This window comes from Pelobates fuscus, chromosome 5 (genome assembly GCF_036172605.1).
Source record: "Pelobates fuscus isolate aPelFus1 chromosome 5, aPelFus1.pri, whole genome shotgun sequence".
In the NCBI taxonomy this organism is placed as follows: Eukaryota; Metazoa; Chordata; class Amphibia; order Anura; family Pelobatidae; genus Pelobates; species Pelobates fuscus.
Genome location: NC_086321.1, coordinates 214,546 through 233,067, shown reverse-complemented (window position 1 = coordinate 233,067; position 18,522 = coordinate 214,546). Strand labels below are relative to the sequence as shown.

The window sequence follows — 18,522 nt, the reverse complement described above, 5'->3', positions numbered from 1 at the left end:
TTTAAGCATGCGTGGGATAGGCATAAGGCTATCCTAACTATAAGATAAGGTCAGGGACTAATGAAAGTATTTAGAAAACTGGGCAGACTAGATGGGCCGAATGGTTCTTATCTGCCGTCACTTTCTATGTCTCTATGTTTTTATGAAAGAAACCAATGACAAAGGTAATGACCCGAATGCTGAAAGGACATAATGCCAAATGAGCGTAATTTGGTGTATATAGGAATTCTGAATATTTGACCATATTTATGAATTGACCCACATTAGGACTACTTGATACTCTATGTGACTAGCCAACACCACACTACTTTAAAGTGTCACTAACAGATTTCATACGTAATTAAACATACCATGCCATAAATACATAACCTGCTTGCTCAGGCTTTATAGGCTTTATGCAGTTAGCAGTAGCAGTAGATGGCAGTACGAATTACTGTGTTAAGTGAATGATGTTAAGTGCAGAGTGCTTGGTGTTGACGGTGGGGCTGCGAAGTGCCGGTGGACAAAGAAAGTTATTTAGGTACTGATTGTGTAAAGGAATGAGGGGGTTCAGAGGGAAAAGAAGGGTTCCGTTGGGGGCAGGTCTGATAGCATGGAATACATAGTGTTCTGCGGGTCTGATGGCACGGGATACATAGTGCTCTGCAAGTTAAATGATGCTCTGCAGGTCTCTGGCACAAGGGTTAAATGATGCTTGCAGGTCTCTGGCATGTAAAGGGTTAAATTATGCTTGCAGGTCTCTGGCACAAGGGTTAAATGATGCTTGCAGGTCTCTGGCATGTAAAGGGTTAAATGAGGCTATGGAGGTCTCTGGCATGTAAAGGGTTAAACGATGCTATGGAGGTCTCTGGCATGTAACGGGTTAAATGATGCTATGGAGGTCTCTGGCATGTAAAGGGTTAAATGATGCTATGGAGGTCTCTGGCATGTAAAGGGTTAAATGATGCTATGAGGTTTCTGGCATGTAAAGGGTTAAATGATGCTATGAGGTCTCTGGCATGTAAATGGTTAAATGATGCTATGGAGGTCTCTGGCATGTAAAGGGTTAAATTATGCTATGGAGGTCTCTGGCATGTAAAGGGTTAAATGATGCTATGAGGTCTCTGGCATGTAAAGGGTTAAATGATGCTATGGAGGTTTCTGGCATGTAGAGGGTTACATGATGCTATGGAGGTCTCTGGCATGTAACGGGTTAAATGATGCTATGGAGGTCTCTGGCATGTAAATGGTTAAATGATGCTATGGAGGTCTCTGGCATGTAAAGGGTTAAATGATGCTATGGAGGTCTCTGGCATGTAAATGGTTAAATGAAGCTATGGAGGTCTCTGGCATGTAAAGGGTTAAATGATGCTATGGAGGGCTCTGGCATGTAAAGGGTTAAATGATGCTATGAGGTTTCTGGCATGTAAAGGGTTAAATGATGCTATGAGGTCTCTGGCATGTAAATGGTTAAATGATGCTATGGAGGTCTCTGGCATGTAAAGGGTTAAATGATGCTATGGAGGTCTCTGGCATGTAAAGGGTTAAATGATGCTATGGAGGTCTCTGGCATGTAAAGGGTTAAATGATGCTATGGAGGTTTCTGGCATGTAGAGAGTTACATGATGCTATGGAGGTCTCTGGCATGTAAAGGGTTAAATGATGCTATGGAGGTTTCTGGCATGTAACGGGTTAAATGATGCTATGGAGGTCTCTGGCATGTAACGGGTTAAATGATGCTATGGAGGTTTCTGGCATGTAACGGGTTAAATGATGCTATGGAGGTCTCTGGCATGTAACGGGTTAAATGATGCTATGGAGGTCTCTGGCATGTAAATGGTTAAATGATGCTATGGAGGTCTCTGGCATGTAAAGGGTTAAATGATGCTATGGAGGTCTCTGGCATGTAAAGGGTTAAATGATGCTATGGAGGTCTCTGGCATGTAAAGGGTTAAATGATGCTATGGAGGTCTCTGGCATGTAAAGGGTTAAATGATGCTATGGAGGTTTCTGGCATGTAGAGAGTTACATGATGCTATGGAGGTCTCTGGCATGTAAAGGGTTAAATGATGCTATGGAGGTTTCTGGCATGTAGAGAGTTACATGATGCTATGGAGGTCTCTGGCATGTAAAGGGTTAAATGATGCTATGGAGGTCTCTGGCATGTAACGGGTTAAATGATGCTATGGAGGTCTCTGGCATGTAACGGGTTAAATGATGCTATGGAGGTCTCTGGCATGTAACGGGTTAAATGATGCTATGGAGGTCTCTGGCATGTAACGGGTTAAATGATGCTATGGAGGTCTCTGGCATGTAGAGGGTTAAGTTGCACATTCTATAGACTTTCAGGCTCAGTCAATACAGTGAATATGTGAGATATATAACCCTGCAGTGGCAATGTAATATGCTCTGCATGACAGTAAAGGGCACAATGTTTTAGGACGGAGAATTGAAAGATGTACACTGGAAACTTATAATGAACAATCAAACACTGTGTACTGCTGTATAGGAGTGACTGGGGGGGGGGGGGGTGTATGAATGCTGGCGTTTTTTCATGCCGCCAGCATACGAACGCTATTGTTCGCATGGAACACATTAAGCATACATACACTTGGTTCTTAAAGCGGTATACACATTTTTATGAGAACACAGTAAAAAGTGGCTAATTTTGCCAAAACCATATTTCAGCTGAGCTTTGGGTCTGACCATCACTCTGTGGGTTGGATTGAAGGGAACAGGACCTGTGGTGGTGACGCATCATATGAGTTTTGGGTCTGTCCGTCGCGCTTTCGGTTGGATTGAAGGGAACAGGACATGTGGCGGTGACAGTATCTCAGCTGAACTTATGGTTTGTCCACCTTACTATATTGGTAGTTGAGGTTATGTCCCTCTGACTTGTGTTGGTTTGTATTATCTGTTTCTGTTCTTCCTGTTCCTCTTAACTGAATATAAATATACACTCAGGATGTGTGTTTGATGCTGATCATACCCTTTCCTTTCACGTTCCTCTTAGAAGATGCTTTAATTTCTTTCTTTCTGAATTCCAAATGCTATAAGTCTTTTAGCATTCATAACCACATCCTGAGACCCTGGCAGCCGCTCTTTGCGTCTGAGATAATTCTTCTGGAAATTAACTCAATGTTTTTATTTTGATCCAAGGATCAGTGCCTCCATTTCCTATAGCGCGGCATGTATTGTGAATTCCTATAGCGCGGCATGTATAGTGAATTCTTATAGCGTGGCATGTATAGTGAATTCCTATAGCGCGGCATGTATAGTGAATTCCTATAGCGCGGCATGTATAGTGAATTCTTATAGCGTGGCATGTATAGTGAATTCTTATAGCGTGGCATGTATAGTGAATTCCTATAGCGCGGCATGCATAGTGAATTCCTATAGCGCGGCATGTATAGTGAATTCTTATAGCGTGGCATGTATAGTGAATTCCTATAGCGCGGCATGTATTGTGAATTCCTATAGCGTGGCATGTATAGTGAATTCCTATAGCGCGGCATGTATAGTGAATTCCTATAGCGCGGCATGTATAGTGAATTCCTATAGCGCGGCATGCATAGTGAATTCCTATAGCGCGGAATGTATAGTGAATTCCTATAGCGCGGCATGTATAGTGAATTCCTATAGCGCGGCATGTATTGTGAATTCCTATAGCGTGGCATGTATAGTGAATTCCTATAGCGCGGCATGTATAGTGAATTCCTATAGCGTGGCATGTATAGTGAATTCCTATAGCGCGGCATGTATAGTGAATTCCTATAGCGCGGCATGTATTGTGAATTCCTATAGCGTGGCATGTATAGTGAATTCCTATAGCGCGGCATGTATAGTGAATTCCTATAGCGCGGCATGCATAGTGAATTCCTATAGCGCGGCATGTATAGTGAATTCCTATAGCGCGGCATGTATAGTGAATTCCTATAGCGCGGCATGTATTGTGAATTCCTATAGCGTGGCATGTATAGTGAATTCCTATAGCGCGGCATGTATAGTGAATTCCTATAGCGCGGCATGCATAGTGAATTCCTATAGCGCGGCATGTATTGTGAATTCCTATAGCGTGGCATGTATAGTGAATTCCTATAGCGCGGCATGTATAGTGAATTCCTATAGCGCGGCATGCATAGTGAATTCCTATAGCGCGGCATGTATTGTGAATTCCTATAGCGTGGCATGTATAGTGAATTCCTATAGCGCGGCATGTATTGTGAATTCCTATAGCGCGGCATGTATAGTGAATTCCTATAGCGCGGCATGTATAGTGAATTCCTATAGCGCGGCATGTATAGTGAATTCCTATAGCGCGGCATGTATAGTGAATTCCTATAGCGTGGCATGTATAGTGAATTCCTATAGCGCGGCATGTATAGTGAATTCTTATAGCGTGGCATGTATAGTGAATTCTTATAGCGTGGCATGTATAGTGAATTCCTATAGCGCGGCATGTATAGTGAATTCCTATAGCGCGGCATGTATTGTGAATTCCTATAGCGCGGCATGTATAGTGAATTCCTATAGCGTGGCATGTATAGTGAATTCCTATAGCGTGGCATGTATAGTGAATTCCTATAGCGCGGCATGTATTGTGAATTCCTATAGCGCGGCATGTATAGTGAATTCCTATAGCGTGGCATGTATAGTGAATTCCTATAGCGCGGCATGTATTGTGAATTCCTATAGCGCGGCATGTATAGTGAATTCTTATAGCGTGGCATGTATAGTGAATTCCTATAGCGCGGCATGTATAGTGAATTCCTATAGCGCGGCATGTATTGTGAATTCCTATAGCGCGGCATGTATAGTGAATTCCTATAGCGCGGCATGTATAGTGAATTTCTATAGCGCGGCATGTATAGTGAATTCCTATAGCGCGGCATGTATAGTGAATTCCTATAGCGCGGCATGTATAGTGAATTCCTATAGCGCGGCATGTATAGTGAATTCCTATAGCGCGGCATGTATAGTGAATTCCTATAGCGCGGCATGTATAGTGAATTCCTATAGCGCGGCATGTATAGTGAATTCCTATAGCGCGGCATGTATAGTGAATTCCTATAGCGCGGCATGTATAGTGAATTCCTATAGCGCGGCATGTATAGTGAATTCCTATAGCGCGGCATGTATAGTGAATTCCTATAGCGTGGCATGTATAGTGAATTCCCATATAGAGTGCGAGAGTGAGGGCAGTCTGTATAGAGTGCGAGAGTGAGGGCAGTCTGTATAGAGTGCGAGAGTGAGGGCAGTCTGTATAGAGTGCGAGAGTGAGGGCAGTCTGTATAGAGTGCGAGAGTGAGGGCAGTCTGTATAGAGTGCGAGAGTGAGGGCAGTCTGTATAGAGTGCGAGAGTGAGGGCAGTCTGTATAGAGTGCGAGAGTGAGGGCAGTCTGTATAGAGTGCGAGAGTGAGGGCAGTCTGTATAGAGTGCGAGAGTGAGGGCAGTCTGTATAGAGTGCGAGAGTGAGGGCAGTCTGTATAGAGTGCGAGAGTGAGGGCAGTCTGTATAGAGTGCGAGAGTGAGGGCAGTCTGTATAGAGTGCGAGAGTGAGGGCAGTCTGTATAGAGTGCGAGAGTGAGGGCAGTCTGTATAGAGTGCGAGAGTGAGGGCAGTCTGTATAGAGTGCGAGAGTGAGGGCAGTCTGTATAGAGTGTGAGAGTGAGGGCAGCCTGTATAGAGTGTGAGAGATGATTCAGGGATAGAAATGACTATGAGCTGTTATTATGGGGAGGCCACCTCCCTCCTTCCCTCGTCCTCTCCTGACTTTTCTCTCTATATATGGACACAGTTATCCCAGGCTGAGCAACACGTGAAATATACGGAATCTGCTCGATAATATATAACCTACTAAACTGTCACAGTCAAACATGGAGCGATACCTGATAGAGGGGCCCCGTTTAACAGTGTAATATGGAGAGATGGCTGTGGCCTGTGTGTAATATGGAGAGATGGCTGTGGCCTGTGTGTAATATGGAGAGATGGCTGTGGCCTGTGTGTAATATGGAGAGATGGCTGTGGCCTGTGTGTAATATGAAGAGATGGCTGTGGCCTGTGTGTAATATGAAGAGATGGCTGTGGCCTGTGTGTAATATGAAGAGATGGCTGTGGCCTGTGTGTAATATGAAGAGATGGCTGTGGCCTGTGTGTAATATGAAGAGATGGCTGTGGCCTGTGTGTAATATGAAGAGATGGCTGTGGCCTGTGTGTAATATGAAGAGATGGCTGTGGCCTGTGCGTAATATGAAGGGATGGCTGTGCCCTGTGTGTAATATGAAGGGATGGCTGTGCCCTGTGTGTAATATGAAGGGATGGCTGTGCCCTGTGTGTAATATGAAGGGATGGCTGTGCCCTGTGTGTAATACAAAGAGATGAATGTGCCCTGTGTGTAATATGAAGAGATGGAGGGATGGCTATGCGTAATATGGAGGCGTGGCTGTGCGTAATATGGAGGCGTGGCTGTGCGTAATATGGAGGCGTGGCTGTGCGTAATATGGAGGCGTGGCTGTGCGTAATATGGAGGGATGGCTGTGCGTAATATGGAGGGATGGCTGTGCGTAATAGGGAGGGATGGCTGTGCGTAATATGGAGGGATGGCTGTGCGTAATATGGAGGGATGGCTGTGCGTAATATGGAGGGATGGCTGTGCCTAATATGGAGGGATGGCTGTGCGTAATATGGAGGGATGGCTGTGCGTAATATGGAGGGATGGCTGTGCGTAATATGGAGGGATGGCTGTGCGTAATATGGAGGGATGGCTGTGCCTAATATGGAGGGATGGCTGTGCCTAATATGGAGGGATGGCTGTGCCTAATATGGAGGGATGGCTGTGCCTAATATGGAGGGATGGCTGTGCCTAATATGGAGGGATGGCTGTGCCTAATATGGAGGGATGGCTGTGCCTAATATGGAGGGATGGCTGTGCCTAATATGGAGGGATGGCTGTGCCTAATATGGAGGGATGGCTGTGCCTAATATGGAGGGATGGCTGTGCCTAATATGGAGGGATGGCTGTGCCTAATATGGAGGGATGGCTGTGCCTAATATGGAGCGATGGCTGTGCGTAATATGGAGCGATGGCTGGGCCCTGTGCGTAATATGGAAAGATGACTGGGCCCTGTGCGTAATATGGAAAGATGACTGGGCCCTGTGTATTAGAGGTTGTTGCACACTTGCTCTGATGACGGATGGCTTATCTTAGTAATACGGAGACAGTGTACTGCTATGATGGGATATAATACAATGGGCTATTCACTGTAGCAATTTTAGTCACTATCACTTGGCGCGATCCTCTTCAGTTTGGCTGATAACATTGTGCATCTGATGTTGCTGCAGTCTGAGATTCTGTTAGAAAATATACTGCAGTCGGCTTTTCTGCTGGAATGAGATGCAGTGAAGGTTAAACTGCATCATATGAAGGAGACTTTTTTGCAGTTTGGCTAATTAAGTGCTAATTGAATGGCAATATGGAAAATACGGCTGAAATAACCAAATTAGCTTTTTGTAAATAGCCACGTGTTTGACACAGCAAGCTTTGAGCACTATTCAACTGCATGTCGCCATATAGAGAGTAAGTCTGCGATGTGCATGACGCTCACATTTACCTGTTTATCTCCTTGCATTCACAGGGACAGTGAGAGGGAAAGACAAATTCCAAGTCAGAGCGTTATCATCCACATCCGAGGTGTGTACCCTAAAATGCATAATTAGTGTGAAAATACGGAGTACTGCAAACTCGGAATATGGGGGACCAGAGTACTGCAAACTCGGAATATGGGGGACCCCAGAGTACTGCAAACTCAGAATATGGGGGACCAGAGTACTGCAAACTGAGAATATGGGGGACCAGAGTACTGCAAACTCAGGATATGGGGGACAAGAGTACTGCAAACTCAGGATATGGGGGACCAGAGTACAGCAAACTCAGAATATGGGGGACCAGAGTACTGCAAACTCAGAATATGGGGGACCCCAGAGTACTGCAAACTCAGAATATGGGGGACCCCAGAGTACTGCAAACTCAGAATATGGGGGACCCCAGAGTACTGCAAACTCAGAATATGGGGGACCCCAGAGTACTGCAAACTCAGAATATGGGGGACCCCAGAGTACTGCAAACTGAGAATATGGGGGACCAGAGTACTGCAAACTCAGAATATGGGGGACCCCAGAGTACTTCAAACTGAGAATATGGGGGACCAGAGTACTGCAAACTGAGAATATGGGGGACCAGAGTACTGCAAACTGAGAATATGGGGGACCAGAGTACTGCAAACTGAGAATATGGGGGACCAGAGTACTGCAAACTCACGATATGGGGGACCAGAGTACTGCACACTCGGAATATGGGGGACCCCAGAGTACTGCAAACTCAGAATATGGGGGACCCCAGAGTACTGCAAACTCAGAATATGGGGGACCAGAGTACTGCAAACTCAGAATATGGGGGACCCCAGAGTACTGCAAACTCAGAATATGGGGGACCAGAGTACTGCAAACTGAGAATATGGGGGACCAGAGTACTGCAAACTGAGAATATGGGGTACCAGAGTACTGCAAACTCAGGATATGGGGGACCAGAGTACTGCAAACTCAGGATATGGGGGACCAGAGTACTGCAAACTCAGGATATGGGGGACCAGAGTACTGCAAACTCAGGATATGGGGGACCAGAGTACTGCAAACTCAGAATATGGGGGACCCCAGAGTACTGCAAACTCAGAATATGGGGGACCCCAGAGTACTGCAAACTCAGAATATGGGGGACCCCAGAGTACTGCAAACTCAGAATATGGGGGACCCCAGAGTACTGCAAACTCAGAATATGGGGGACCCCAGAGTACTGCAAACTCAGAATATGGGGGACCCCAGAGTACTGCAAACTCAGAATATGGGGGACCCCAGAGTACTGCAAACTCAGAATATGGGGGACCCCAGAGTACTGCAAACTCAGAATATGGGGGACCCCAGAGTACTGCAAACTCAGAATATGGGGGACCCCAGAGTACTGCAAACTCAGAATATGGGGGACCCCAGAGTACTGCAAACTCAGAATATGGGGGACCCCAGAGTACTGCAAACTCAGAATATGGGGGACCAGAGTACTGCAAACTCAGAATATGGGGGACCCCAGAGTACTGCAAACTCAGAATATGGGGGACCAGAGTACTGCAAACTGAGAATATGGAGGACCAGAGTACTGCAAACTGAGAATACGGGGGACCAGAGTACTGCAAACTGAGAATATGGGGGACCAGAGTACTGCAAACTCAGAATATGGGGGACCAGAGTACTGCACACTCGGAATATGGGGGACCAGAGTACTGCAAACTCAGAATATGGGGGACCCCAGAGTACTGCAAACTCAGAATATGGGGGACCAGAGTACTGCAAACTGAGAATATGGGGGACCAGAGTACTGCAAACTGGGAATATGGGGGACCAGAGTACTGCAAACTCAGAATATGGGGGACCAGAGTACTGCAAACTCAGAATATGGGGGACCAGAGTACTGCAAACTGAGAATATGGGGGACCAGAGTACTGCAAACTCAGAATATGGGGGACCAGAGTACTGCAAACTCAGAATATGGGGGACCAGAGTACTGCAAACTGAGAATATGGGGGACCAGAGTACTGCAAACTCAGAATATGGGGGACCAGAGTACTGCAAACTCAGAATATGGGGGACCAGAGTACTGCAAACTCAGAATATGGGGGACCAGAGTACTGCAAACTCAGAATATGGGGGACCAGAGTACTGCAAACTGAGAATATGGGGGACCAGAGTACTGCAAACTCAGGATATGGGGGACCAGAGTACTGCAAACTGAGAATATGGGGGACCAGAGTACTGCAAACTCGGAATATGGGGGACCAGAGTACTGCAAACTCAGAATATGGGGGACCAGAGTACTGCAAACTCAGAATATGGGGGACCAGAGTACTGCAAACTGAGAATATGGGGGAGCAGAGTACTGCAAACTGAGAATATGGGGGACCAGAGTACTGCAAACTGAGAATATGGGGGACCAGAGTACTGCAAACTGAGAATATGGGGGACCAGAGTACTGCAAACTCAGAATATGGGGGACCAGAGTACTGCAAACTCAGAATATGGGGGACCCCAGAGTACTGCAAACTCAGAATATGGGGGACCAGAGTACTGCAAACTGAGAATATGGGGGACCAGAGTACTGCAAACTGGGAATATGGGGGACCAGAGTACTGCAAACTCAGAATATGGGGGACCAGAGTACTGCAAACTCAGAATATGGGGGACCAGAGTACTGCAAACTCAGAATATGGGGGACCAGAGTACTGCAAACTGAGAATATGGGGGACCAGAGTACTGCAAACTCAGAATATGGGGGACCAGAGTACTGCAAACTCAGAATATGGGGGACCAGAGTACTGCAAACTCAGAATATGGGGGACCAGAGTACTGCAAACTGAGAATATGGGGGACCAGAGTACTGCAAACTCAGGATATGGGGGACCAGAGTACTGCAAACTGAGAATATGGGGGACCAGAGTACTGCAAACTCGGAATATGGGGGACCAGAGTACTGCAAACTCAGAATATGGGGGACCAGAGTACTGCAAACTGAGAATATGGGGGAGCAGAGTACTGCAAACTGAGAATATGGGGGACCAGAGTACTGCAAACTGAGAATATGGGGGACCAGAGTACTGCAAACTGAGAATATGGGGGACCAGAGTACTGCAAACTGAGAATATGGGGGACCAGAGTACTGCAAACTGAGAATATGGGGGACCAGAGTACTGCAAACTCAGAATATGGGGGACCAGAGTACTGCAAACTCAGAATATGGGGGACCAGAGTACTGCAAACTCAGAATATGGGGGACCAGAGTACTGCACACTCGGAATATGGGGGACCAGAGTACTGCAAACTCAGAATATGGGGGACCAGAGTACTGCAAACTCAGAATATGGGGGACCAGAGTACTGCAAACTGAGAATATGGGGGAGCAGAGTACAGCAAACTCAGAATATGGGGGACCAGAGTACTGCAAACTGAGAATATGGGGGACCAGAGTACTGCAAACTGAGAATATGGGGGACCAGAGTACTGCAAACTGAGAATATGGGGGACCAGAGTACTGCAAACTGAGAATATGGGGGACCAGAGTACTGCAAACTGAGATATGGGGGAACAGAGTACTGCAAACTGGGAATATGGGGGACCAGAGTACTGCAAACTCAGAATATGGGGGACCAGAGTACTGCACACTCGGAATATGGGGGACCAGAGTACTGCAAACTCAGAATATGGGGGACCAGAGTACTGCAAACTCAGAATATGGGGGACCAGAGTACTGCAAACTGAGAATATGGGGGACCAGAGTACTGCAAACTGAGAATATGGGGGACCAGAGTACTGCAAACTGAGAATATGGGGGACCAGAGTACTGCACACTCGGAATATGGGGGACCAGAGTACTGCAAACTCAGGATATGGGGGACCCCAGAGTACAGCAAACTGAGAATATGGGGGACCAGAGTACTGCAAACTGAGAATATGGGGGACCAGAGTACTGCAAACTGAGAATATGGGGGACCAGAGTACTGCAAACTGAGAATATGGGGGACCAGAGTACTGCACACTCGGAATATGGGGGACCAGAGTACTGCAAACTCGGAATATGGGGGACCAGAGTACTGCAAACTGAGAATATGGGGGACCAGAGTACTGCAAACTGAGAATATGGGGGACCAGAGTACTGCAAACTGAGAATATGGGGGACCCCAGAGTACTGCAAACTGAGAATATGGGGGACCAGAGTACTGCAAACTGAGAATATGGGGGACCAGAGTACTGCAAACTGAGAATATGGGGGACCAGAGTACTGCAAACTCAGAATATGGGGGACCAGAGTACTGCAAACTCAGAATATGGGGGACCAGAGTACTGCAAACTGAGAATATGGGGGAGCAGAGTACAGCAAACTCAGAATATGGGGGAGCAGAGTACTGCACACTGAGAATATGGGGGACCAGAGTACTGCAAACTCAGAATATGGGGGACCAGAGTACTGCAAACTCAGAATATGGGGGACCAGAGTACTGCAAACTCAGAATATGGGGGACCAGAGTACTGCAAACTGAGAATATGGGGGACCAGAGTACTGCAAACTCAGAATATGGGGGACCAGAGTACTGCAAACTGAGAATATGGGGGACCAGAGTACTGCAAACTGAGAATATGGGGGAGCAGAGTACAGATCTCAGAGATTACTGGTACTGATACTAAGGTATAGATCTGAGAGTACTTATATTGCAAAATAAAAATGTTGTACAACTGACAAAATGAGTAGCTGTTTCATGAGAACACTTTCATTGCCTCCTAGTGGATCTCTAACTTCATTACCACATTACCTTTTAATCCCCCCCTATTCCCCCTCCATTCTTCCCTTTCATTACTGCACTGCCCTTTGCTGAATCCAATCACCTTTATTGCCGCACTGTCCCCTGCTGGATCCTCCCCTTTATTACAGCACTTTCCCCCTGCTGGATCCTCCCCTTTATTACAGCACTGTCCCCTGCTGGATCCTCCCCTTTATTACAGCACTGTCCCCGTGCTGGATCCTCCCCTTTATTACAGCACTGTCCCCCTGCTGGATCCTCCCCTTTATTACTGCACTGTCCCCTGCTGGATCCTCCCCTTTATTACTGCACTGTCCCCTGCTGGATCCTCCCCTTTATTACTGCACTGCCCCCTGCTGGATCCTCCCCTTTATTACTGCACCGCCCCCTGCTGGATCCTCCCCTTTATTACTGCACCGCCCCCTGCTGGATCCTCCCCTTTATTACTGCACCGCCCCCTGCTGGATCCTCCCCTTTATTACTGCACCGCCCCCTGCTGGATCCTCCCCTTTATTACTGCACCGTCCCCTGCTGGATCCTCCCCTTTATTACTGCACTGTCCCCTGCTGGATCCTCCCCTTTATTACTGCACCACCCCCTGCTGGATCCTCCCCTTTATTACTGCACTGTCCCCTGCTGGATCCTCCTCTTTATTACTGCACCGCCCCCTGCTGGATCCCCCCCTTTATTACTGCACTGCCCCCTTCTGGATCCTCCCCTTTATTACTGCACCGCCCCCTGCTGGATCCTCTCCTTTATTACTGCACCGCCCCCTGCTGGATCCTCCCCTTTATTACTGCACCGTCCCCTGCTGGATCCTCCCCTTTATTACTGCACTGCCCCCTGCTGGATCCTCCCCTTTATTACTGCACTGCCCCCTGCTGGATCCTCCCCTTTATTACTGCACTGCCCCCTGCTGGATCCTCCCCTTTATTACTGCACTGTCCCCTGCTGGATCCTCCCCTTTATTACTGCAGTGCCCCCTGCTGGATCCTCCCCTTTATTAGTGCACTGCCCCCTGCTGGATCCTCCCCTTTATTACTGCACTGCCCCCTGCTGGATCCTCCCCTTTATTACTGCACTGTCCCCTGCTGGATCCTCCCCTTTATTACTGCACTGTCCCCTGCTGGATCCTCCCCTTTATTACTGCACTGTCCCCTGCTGGATCCTCCCCTTTATTACTGCAGTGCCCCCTGCTGGATCCTCCCCTTTATTACTGCACTGTCCCCTGCTGGATCCTCCCCTTTATTACTGCACTGTCCCCTGCTGGATCCTCCCCTTTATTACTGCACCGCCCCCTGCTGGATCCTCCCCTTTATTACTGCACCGCCCCCTGCTGGATCCTCCCCTTTATTACTGCACCGCCCCCTGCTGGATCCTCCCCTTTATTACTGCACTGTCCCCCTGCTGGATCCTCCCCTTTATTACTGCACTGTCCCCCTGCTGGATCCTCCCCTTTATTACTGCACTGTCCCCTGCTGGATCCTCCCCTTTATTACTGCACTGCCCCCTGCTGGATCCTCCCCTTTATTACTGCACTGTCCCCCTGCTGGATCCTCCCCTTTATTACTGCACTGTCCCCCTGCTGGATCCTCCCCTTTATTACTGCACTGTCCCCTGCTGGATCCTCCCCTTTATTACTGCACAGCCCCCTGCTGGATCCTCCCCTTTATTACTGCACTGCCCCCTGCTGGATCCTCCCCTTTATTACTGCACTGCCCCCTGCTGGATCCTCCCCTTTATTACTGCACTGCCCCCTGCTGGATCCTCCCCTTTATTACTGCACTGTCCCCTGCTGGATCCTCCCCTTTATTACTGCACTGTCCCCTGCTGGATCCTCCCCTTTATTACTGCACTGTCCCCTGCTGGATCCTCCCCTTTATTACTGCACTGCCCCCTGCTGGATCCTCCCCTTTATTACTGCACTGTCCCCTGCTGGATCCTCCCCTTTATTACTGCACTGTCCCCCTGCTGGATCCTCCCCTTTATTACTGCACTGTCCCCTGCTGGATCCTCCCCTTTATTACTGCACCGCCCCCTGCTGGATCCTCCCCTTTATTACTGCACTGTCCCCCTGCTGGATCCTCCCCTTTATTACTGCACTGTCCCCCTGCTGGATCCTCCCCTTTATTACTGCACTGTCCCCCTGCTGGATCCTCCCCTTTATTACTGCACTGCCCCCTGCTGGATCCTCCCCTTTATTACTGCACCGCCCCCTGCTGGATCCTCCCCTTTATTACTGCACTGTCCCCTGCTGGATCCTCCCCTTTATTACTGCACCGCCCCCTGCTGGATCCTCCCCTTTATTACTGCACTGTCCCCCTGCTGGATCCTCCCCTTTATTACTGCACTGTCCCCCTGCTGGATGCTCCCCTTTATTACTGCACTGTCCCCCTGCTGGATCCTCCCCTTTATTACTGCACTGCCCCCTGCTGGATCCTCCCCTTTATTACTGCACTGTCCCCCTGCTGGATCCTCCCCTTTATTACTGCACTGTCCCCTGCTGGATCCTCCCCTTTATTACTGCACTGTCCCCTGCTGGATCCTCCCCTTTATTACTGCACTGCCCCCTGCTGGATCCTCCCCTTTATTACTGCACTGCCCCCTGCTGGATCCTCCCCTTTATTACTGCACTGCCCCCTGCTGGATCCTCCCCTTTATTACTGCACTGCCCCCTGCTGGATCCTCCCCTTTATTACTGCACCGCCCCCTGCTGGATCCTCCCCTTTATTACTGCACTGTCCCCTGCTGGATCCTCCCCTTTATTACTGCACTGTCCCCTGCTGGATCCTCCCCTTTATTACTGCACTGTCCCCCTGCTGGATCCTCCCCTTTATTACTGCACTGTCCCCTGCTGGATCCTCCCCTTTATTACTGCACTGCCCCCTGCTGGATCCTCCCCTTTATTACTGCACCGCCCCCTGCTGGATCCTCCCCTTTATTACTGCACTGTCCCCTGCTGGATCCTCCCCTTTATTACTGCACTGTCCCCCTGCTGGATCCTCCCCTTTATTACTGCACTGCCCCCTGCTGGATCCTCCCCTTTATTACTGCACTGCCCCCTGCTGGATCCTCCCCTTTATTACTGCACTGTCCCCTGCTGGATCCTCCCCTTTATTACTGCACCGCCCCCTGCTGGATCCTCCCCTTTATTACTGCACTGTCCCCCTGCTGGATCCTCCCCTTTATTACTGCACTGTCCCCTGCTGGATCCTCCCCTTTATTACTGCACTGCCCCCTGCTGGATCCTCCCCTTTATTACTGCACCGCCCCCTGCTGGATCCTCCCCTTTATTACTGCACTGTCCCCTGCTGGATCCTCCCCTTTATTACTGCACTGTCCCCCTGCTGGATCCTCCCCTTTATTACTGCACCGCCCTCTGCTGGATCCTCCCCTTTTTTTACTGCAACGCCCCCTGCTGGATCCTCCCCTTTATTACTGCACAGCCCCCTGCTGGATCCTCCCCTTTATTACTGCACTGCCCCCCTGCTGGATCCTCCCCTTCATTGTCACACTGCTCCCAGCTGGATTGTACTCATTCATTGTCACACTGCCCCCGGCTGGATTGTACTCATTCATTGTCACACTGCCCCCGGCTAGATTGTACTCATTCATTGTCATACTGCCCCTGGCTGGATTGTACTCATTCATTGTCACACTGCCCCCGGCTAGATTGTACTCATTCATTGTCACACTGCCCCCGTCTAGATTGTACTCATTCATTGTCACACTGCCCCCGGCTGGATTGTACTCATTCATTGTCACACTGCCCCCGGCTAGATTGTACTCATTCATTGTCACACTGCCCCCGGCTGGATTGTACTCATTCATTGTCACACTGCCCCTGGCTAGATTGTACTCATTCATTGTCACACTGCCCCCGGCTAGATTGTACTCATTCATTGTCACACTGCCCCCGGCTGGATTGTACTCATTCATTGTCACACTGCCCCCGGCTAGATTGTACTCATTCATTGTCACACTGCCCCCGGCTAGATTGTACTCATTCATTGTCACACTGCCCCTGGCTGGATTGTACTCATTCATTGTCACACTGCCCCCGGCTAGATTGTACTCATTCATTGTCACACTGCCCCCGGCTAGATTGTACTCATTCATTGTCACACTGCCCCCGGCTAGATTGTACTCATTCATTGTCATACTGCCTCTGGCTGGAATGTACTCATTCATTGTCACACTGCCCCCGGCTAGATTGTACTCATTCATTGTCACACTGCCCCCGGCTGGATTGTACTCATTCATTGTCACACTGCTCCCGGCTAGATTGTATTCATTCATTGTCACACTGCCCCCGGCTAGATTGTACTCATTCATTGTCACACTGCCCCCGGCTAGATTGTACTCATTCATTGTCACACTGCCCCCGGCTAGATTGTACTCATTCATTGTCATACTGCCCCTGGCTGGATTGTACTCATTCATTGTCACACTGCCCCCGGCTAGATTGTACTCATTCATTGTCACACTGCCCCCGGCTGGATTGTACTCATTCATTGTCACACTGCTCCCGGCTAGATTGTACTCATTCATTGTCACACTGCCCCCGGCTAGATTGTACTCATTCATTGTCACACTGCCCCCGGCTAGATTGTACTCATTCAGTGTCACACTGCCCCCGGCTAGATTGTACTCATTCATTGTCACACTGCCCCCGGCTAGATTGTACTCATTCATTGTCACACTGCCCCTGGCTGGATTGTACTCATTCATTGTCACACTGCCCCTGGCTGGATTGTACTCATTCATTGTCACACTGCCCCCGGCTAGATTGTACTCATTCATTGTCACACTGCCCCCGGCTGGATTGTACTCATTCATTGTCACACTGCTCCCGGCTAGATTGTACTCATTCATTGTCACACTGCCCCCGGCTAGATTGTACTCATTCATTGTCACACTGCCCCCGGCTAGATTGTACTCATTCAGTGTCACACTGCCCCCGGCTAGATTGTACTCATTCATTGTCACACTGCCCCCGGCTAGATTGTACTCATTCATTGTCACACTGCCCCTGGCTGGATTGTACTCATTCATTGTCACACTGCCCCTGGCTGGATTGTACTCATTCATTGTCACACTGCCCCCGGGTAGATTGTACTCATTCATTGTCACACTGTCCCTGGCTGGATTGTACTCATTCATTGTCACACTGCCCCTGGCTAGATTGTACTCATTCATTGTCACACTGCCCCCGGCTAGATTGTACTCATTCGTTGTCACACTGCCCCCGACTGGATTGTACTCATTCATTGTCACACTGCCCCCGACTGGATTGTACTCATTCATTGTCACACTGCCCCCGACTGGATTGTACTCATTCATTGTCACACTGCCCCTGGCTGGATTGTACTCATTCATTGTCACACTGCCCCTGGCTAGATTGTACTCATTCAGTGTCACACTGCCCCCGGCTAGATTGTTCTCATTCATTGTCACACTGCCCCCGGCTAGATTGTACTCATTCATTGTCACACTGCCCCTGGCTAGATTGTACTCATTCATTGTCACACTGCCTCCGGCTAGATTGTACTCATTCATTGTCACACTGCCTCCGGCTAGATTGTACTCATTCATTGTCACACTGCCCCTGGCTAGATTGTACTCATTCATTGTCACACTGCCCCCGGCTAGATTGTACTCATTCGTTGTCACACTGCCCCCGACTGGATTGTACTCATTCATTGTCACACTGCCCCCGACTGGATTGTACTCATTCATTGTCACACTGCCCCCGACTGGATTGTACTCATTCATTGTCACACTGCCCCTGGCTAGATTGTACTCATTCATTGTCACACTGCCCCTGGCTAGATTGTACTCATTCATTGTCACACTGCCCCTGGCTGGATTGTACTCATTCATTGTCACACTGCCCCCGACTGGATTGTACTCATTCATTGTCACACTGCCCCCGGCTAGATTGTACTCATTCATTGTCACACTGCCCCCGGCTAGATTGTACTCATTCATTGTCACACTGCCCCCGGCTAGATTGTACTCATTCATTGTCACACTGCCCCCGGCTAGATTGTACTCATTCAGTGTCACACTGCCCCCGGCTAGATTGTACTCATTCAGTGTCACACTGCCCCCGGCTAGATTGTACTCATTCATTGTCACACTGCC

The 18,522-nt window shown here is 48.7% G+C and overlaps 1 protein-coding gene across 2 annotated transcripts in view; it reads left to right on the top strand.

The window, feature by feature from the left end:
- Positions 1-18,522, top strand: part of LOC134610544 (talin-1) — a 180,134-nt gene that overhangs the window by 31,611 nt on the left and 130,001 nt on the right. For both annotated transcript variants that reach the window (XM_063453511.1, XM_063453510.1), the window contains exon 2: positions 7,615-7,670. The gene's annotated coding sequence lies outside the window, so the exon portion shown is untranslated. The remainder of the gene's footprint in view (positions 1-7,614; positions 7,671-18,522) is intronic.